At 32.5% G+C, this 6,838-nt stretch overlaps 1 long non-coding RNA gene across 1 annotated transcript; it reads right to left on the reverse strand.

The window, feature by feature from the left end:
- Positions 1–4,495: 4,495 nt before the first annotated feature.
- On the reverse strand, positions 4,496–6,369 carry LOC128172533 (uncharacterized). The gene is made up of 3 exons (XR_008242300.1): positions 5,940–6,369; positions 5,608–5,856; positions 4,496–5,451 (listed from the first exon to the last, which is right to left on the reverse strand). It is a non-coding gene; the product is annotated as an uncharacterized LOC128172533 (long non-coding RNA).
- Positions 6,370–6,838: the final 469 nt, after the last annotated feature.

Raw genomic sequence — 6,838 nt, forward strand, 5'->3', positions numbered from 1 at the left:
AAATTGGATATGATATGAATGAATTGGACTGGGAAAATATATTTGAAAGTTACTCTTGAATCTAAACTCCAATGGATGCAATATCAAATATAACATGGAATTGTTCTTACATATAATTATCTCTATCAAATTAAGCTTAAGGAATCTCCTCTTTGTAGCCTTTATAAATTAAACATTGAAACAATAGAACATTTATTTCGGTATGCCCTGAAGATAAGGATATATGGTATAGAAATGAAGAGCTGTTTTTAACAAAATATAATGTTTATTTTGTTTTTGATAAAATAAGCATACCTTTTGGTAAATACAACAATAATAAATTATACAGATTTCAGAACGTATTGTTAACTATTGTGAAACAACACATGTTTTCCTGTAAATTCAAACCTATAAAAAATAAATGACTTTCTAAGTTGCTGTATTATAATTGCCGACATATTCTTCATTTAGAAATCTATGCTATTAAAAAAACTGCAAATATTTAGAATATGAAAGAGACTGGAAAGCAGTTTGTGATTTGCTGTAGTAGCATTTATATTAGCTAATATATAGAAATTAGGAACCCAATATCTATTACAATTATTACTATAAGTAAAATATACATAGCTGATTTATGTTTGATGTGCATGATGTGATTGTCTGTCTGTCTGTCCTGTAAATTTCATGCAAATCGGTCGAGTAGTTCACGAGAAATACCGTTCGAAAAAAGTCAGAAAAAAATAATAATAAAGAAAAGAAACAATAGATTAACAAGAGGGTCTTCCGTTGGAAACAGAAGACCCTAAAAAGAAAAATAAGAATAATCTTAACCAGCACAATAATAGAAAGGTCTTCCGTTGGAACGGAAGACCTTTATAAAATGTTTCAAAATAAATTCCTATAGTTGGCGTTTTTTAACGAGCAGCTTTTTTTAAGCTGGCAAACAACAAAGAACGATGTTTTACATTGTTCCTTATCACATAAAATTTGTTGGTTGGTTACATCTCTTTGTTTAATATTTGACATGATAGAGCTGATCGTGGGATGGTAATGTATTAAAGTAAGAAGGGATACACAATGTATCACTGCGCAGTAGAGTTAAGGCGGTCAATAAAAATATCGGCAAATTTGTGTGATGAAAACACGTATACTTTAGTTCAACTGGCATGTCCTTTTTAAAATCAATAGCAGTCACTCAAATGCAATTTTTTTCTTATATATATATATATATATATATATATATATATATATATATATATATATATATATATATATATATATATATGTATATATATATATATATATATATATATATATATATATATATATATATATATATATATATATATATATATATATATAAAGCACTAAAAATGGCTAACGACACGAACAATAGAAATTGTCAAATTTTCGGGACAACCCATCCCTTCTTCAGGACCAAAAAATAAATTATATAAGTAAAAAACAAAGAAAACAAAATCTAAAGCTACTACTAAACTACTTAAGAAACTATGAAAAAGAACAGCTACATTATACACATCATTTGATCACATTCTTAAAGGTGTTGATACTGTCGCCGATCGCTATGAAGTAATCAATCGACTGCCAACTTCACGCCTGATTAAGTTAATTAGCTAATTAAAATTGACGACCGAGTTAATAAATAAAAATTTGAACCCCCGTTGTTAACTCGTACGGCACATATGATATAGAGTCGACTCTCTCACATACAACGCAACCCCCTACCCAGAGAGAGAGAGAGAGAGAGAGAGAGAGAGAGAGAGAGAGAGAGAGAGAGAGAGAGAGAGAGAGAGAGAGAGAGCCCGGTTCCTGTTTGTTGGTGTGTAATTTCACACTTTTAAATTTGATGGTCTGACTATATGCCATATCTACATACATTTTTTAACTGTTTGTTTTTCATCTATTCCTTTTTATTTAGTTCAAAAAGTCCTATTGTTTATTTCCTCCCTACTCATATACTTACCTGCCTACTGTACATGCATGTACAATTAGCTTAAAAATGTATATATACATAAACTCTATATTAAAAAAAATAAAAACAAATCATATGTCAATGATGCAGGTATCGCAGTCTATACTGAAATAGCCAGTACACTCATTACAGATGTTTGATCCACCTCTAAATGTATCGCGGGAAATATAGCGCGAGTGCACTGTCATCCATGACTTTGTTCGTCTTTGTGTACGTTTCTCGACTAAATACGGAGGTATGGAAGCATGTAACAAATCTTTTGAGTCTCGCCAAAGCATATGCGGTACTCAAAACGTGTCTCCAAACTGTAAGTCACCGTAAATTACGAGTTAAAAGTCGGCCATTTTTGGCATAGCACCACGGGTGAAAACATTAGAGAGCATTATGGGACGTAGACAAAAAAATTATTTCATGAACTGTAGGTTTAGCTCGTTCTTTTTCCCGCGCACACTGGTTCTTAGAGCTCAGTTCGCTCGCCGGCGCGCAGCGCTCGCTATAATAAATATGTTGAATAATTTTGAAGGTCACAGGGTTTTAAAAATTAAAAAAAAATGATCATTTTGTAAGATTTTACAAGAATCGTAGAAATTTTTAAGTTACATAGCATATTTCAAATTCACATGTAAACGTTTGTCAGGATCAGGTAAGTGTATGCCCTTGCAATTAAGTGATTTTTTTAGTCATATACGATATTTTATACAAAACCGAAGTGGCTTCTTTATATGATGCATACTTTTAACAAAATGAAAATAAAAGTATATAGGTAGCATTCTACTAATAATGATTTTAAACAAAATATTAATTTATACTTTTCCGTTGATCTGTGACATTTATGCTATAAAACTGCATGATAGCCTTCAATGATTTAACTTAACGTCATTTTGAAGCATATGACGTCATATTTTGTAGTAAAGCGAGAACGACATCTCGCTTATTTTTCAGTGTGTACGATAAAACGGACATCAACATTGTAAGTAATAGCATTTGTCGTTTTCAATTAAAAGATCAGTATAAGTTAATTTTGCTAAGGAATAGATTAATAACACTTTCGAGGTTTGTTATATACTGTGGTGTCATAATGCACATTTCCCGTACTTTTTGTCTGAACGGAGTTTATTGACAGCCTTAACTGTGCTGCGTGATTAGGTACAACTAGTAAGAAAAATCTGCTACTTTTGAGTCATGCTTCTGCCAAGACCATCACGAATTGTGATAAAGAATGATTAACAGCAAACACGCTATCAGTTATTTACTGCAGTATCTGCCGCTTATCTGCCACATGTAAAAAAGTCTTTCGTTGTTTAATGCATGTCATACCTTTGCCTGCATATATATATTTTGTACGTTCAACACCATTTGATTTCATTTCTCACAGAATGTGATCCTTGTTGCTGAATTCAACTACACAAGGAAATACGACTTAAGGAAACATTGGCAAATTACCGTGTCCCAATACAGTCAACGGGTCAAAGCATCATGTTTGATCTTATTCGACGTAATGACACCCATCATAGGGGCGTTGAGGTAGCATATGGAATCTAGGTTACATGTAATTTCCCGAAGTAACAAATCGTGTTTATTATATACAAATGAATCTATTTATGAGCCATTTTCTGTTTATGTAAGCATATAAACATTTGCATAGATCATTCGGCACGCCGAATTTTATTTTTTATTTTATTATGAGACATATTAAACAGTTTGATTTTAAAAAATAAACATTGAATGTAGAACTTTTTATTTTATTTGAAAGTAAAATCATTTAAATTTGTTTCCATTTAAGATAGAGATTCCAGTCGTACACTTTTACAGGAACAATCATATGTTTTGTCGTAGTTGATATTTTTCTAAATGTACAAAAAAAAATTCATTACAAGATGAACGTTAAAATTCGGTTATGCTATCCTGTCATCATTGAAAAAATCCTTGATTATGAGATGAGATGTATGGCACATGCATTACGACTAATTACATGTATGAATATTAGTAGTTTTAATGTTCAGTGTTTTTTAGAAACATATTTTTTTTTCTTAATTACTAATACTAATACTAAGATTACGCAACAATCTAAAAACATTATCATTAAGACAGTCATCTTATATATCAATGTACAAGAAATTTGAAATAATCGTGTATCTATTTCTGCGTCTTTGTCTGTCTTAAAACACTACTTTTCAATGTTGTCTGTATGTGTTCCTATCAATATTATAGTTCTCATGGCTTGTTTTTATAAAACCATGGAATATAATAAATTCACTCAACAGAGCTTTATCTAGTATTGACAAACATCAAACAGGTGCTTAATGTTATACAATTCTCCATTTAACACAAAGCTGTTAAATTGGCTTTATCCGTTTCTCTAACATTTAATCTGATGAAGCAGATCGTGAAAAGGAAGTACATTAATTTAGAAAGGCTAAAGCAAAAACAGGTGTGTTTTGTTATACATTTTATTTGATAATTACATCACTTTGTTCATTTACATCCTTGTCTCTGATTTTGATATGATAAAGCAGACCGTGAGAAGGAAATGAATTAAAGTTAAAAACAATGGAAACTCGATTAAAACTGCTCTCTTATACTCTGTTCCCTGCACCAAGGAAAACAATTCTGGTATATTGACTGTTCAAGCAATAAATAATTGTTTTATTACCTATTTCCTTTTTTTAGTTTTTTGGGTTTACAATTTGAATTGAGATGTTGTAAGATTTCTCAGCAACTATTAATCTCAGATGCTTGAAATTTTAACTCACTATTTGTTTTAGGAATGCCATACGCTGGGATCTAATTTTGTACCAATCGGATGTCAGGTTCCTGTTAAATGTCGACTTTGCTTATTTTGCATATTCACAGTAGAGCGGGGGTATTACTAGTGAGCATTGGATCACAGATATCTTGTTGTATAAAATATAATGCATGCAAGAGGATTAGATACAAATTCTTACAAACCAATAGTCCTTTCCATTATACTTATAGATACAGTATAGTTACCTGTATATATTAGCGGACTGTTACAGTAATCATGCTATACTGAGTATTGTACTGTATATGTCACTTCAAATAAATGAATCCATGTACGTGTATGTTTGAACAAAAGCAGAAAAAAAAAATTAAATAACAGACTGTTAAATTTGAAAAGATGTGTGTTATAATATCTAATTGATCTACATGTATTTTCATATATAAATATCAGTGGATTGATATTTTAAAAGTCTGGAGTTGGTAGGGAATGATATGCTAGTCTGTCATGCACAAACCATGAATATTGTTCACAAGAATCAAGAAAAGTATCTCTAATCCTCCACACACAACAGCTTGGAATCGCTCGACGATTCCAAGCACCAAGTCGGCAATGCTACCAGAGAATGTATTGCCTGTAGGCAGTATGACAGTTATCCCTGTTCCAGTCGTTGTCATTTGGAACTGCCAGGACATTCTGTCGATATGTTCCGGCAACATGAAGGATCAACTCATCTAAACTACAAGGTCAAAATCTTAAAAAGCATAATTGAAACTGATCAGCTTAAGAATTGGTAAATATCAAGGATTATTAAATGTTGAGACTAAAATTTGACTGAATAATTAAGTATCTTGTGCACAATACATTACACATGTAATATTGAGAAGCAACTTACTCGGATCCTGGAGAAGCAGTTTTCTGGCAATTGTCCACAGCATAACTGTTTTGCTTCGGTTGGCATTTCTCTGCAATTCCTGCAGGAACACCAGGTTGGGCCTCCCTGGTCGGGCGATGTGTGATATCCTTGATGTACCCTAGTCCTGATTCCTGCCTCAAGAATATTAATTACTAAAGCTGGATACTTTTTGGTGACATCAAAGAGCAGCTCTCGCACACTTTCTTCAGGAAGGTTATTAATGCGCTCCTGCAAATGAACCCGCAATCATCTCTTTGTATGATTCCGAGAATTTGTTGATTTACTTACACTGGTGTCATTATTATAAATACCTTGCTTTCAATTCTTTGGATCTTTCTATTCTGGCAGTTGCTATTTCAGCTCTGTTGGGGGTCTGATCTCGTCCACCACGTCCAGGACTTCGACGCGTTATCAACCCTCTACCTCTGGTCATGCAACTTGCTCTCCTTACTCTTCTTTGACCACCGACGCCTTGCCCCCGTACCACTCTATCTACATCTATCTACATCACATCTAATATGTTCCTCTTCAGAAATCTGCAACATCCATGTCATTGTTATATCTGATATAGGCATAATAATGAGTCAACTGGATTAAAATATTAGATAGCATTTTTATGGGATATCAATACTATAATGTTAGTTTACCCCCCCCCCCCCCCAAAAAAAAAATAGGCCTTAGGGGCTAGTGTCCTGTCATCTCTACAAAAATATGTTGTTTTAATATGCTTCCATTCCATTTATCAATTCACTTGTTCATACAGACTGAGTTATACAATATATATATTCAAATATTTCGCCATAAACAATGAGTCAGGTAATGCATTAATAATGTATGACAAATCACAGGCAACTGAATTTATATCAACCAAACGCTCAACAGTAAGCCAAATATTAAACAATCTACATCATCTCTATATTTTAATACACTTGTATATATATATATATAGAGAGAGAGAGAGAGAGAGAGAGAGAGAGAGAGAGAGAGTATGTATATTTTTTTTATATTTGGATTATTGAGCGACTGATTGATAAAACTTCAGGTACGTGTGGTCAAATTACCGTATCGTGTGTTATTAAAGTTTCCCCGTTTTGGGCCCTTTTGAAGGCTGAGAAACACAAGACCTGTTTTCTAAGCAATTGAATTTTATTTACCGCTTCATTGAATGTTTATTGTATCACATATATTGTCTAATTACATAACATATGTT

This window comes from Crassostrea angulata, chromosome 2 (genome assembly GCF_025612915.1).
Source record: "Crassostrea angulata isolate pt1a10 chromosome 2, ASM2561291v2, whole genome shotgun sequence".
Classification (NCBI taxonomy): domain Eukaryota; kingdom Metazoa; phylum Mollusca; class Bivalvia; order Ostreida; family Ostreidae; genus Magallana; species Magallana angulata.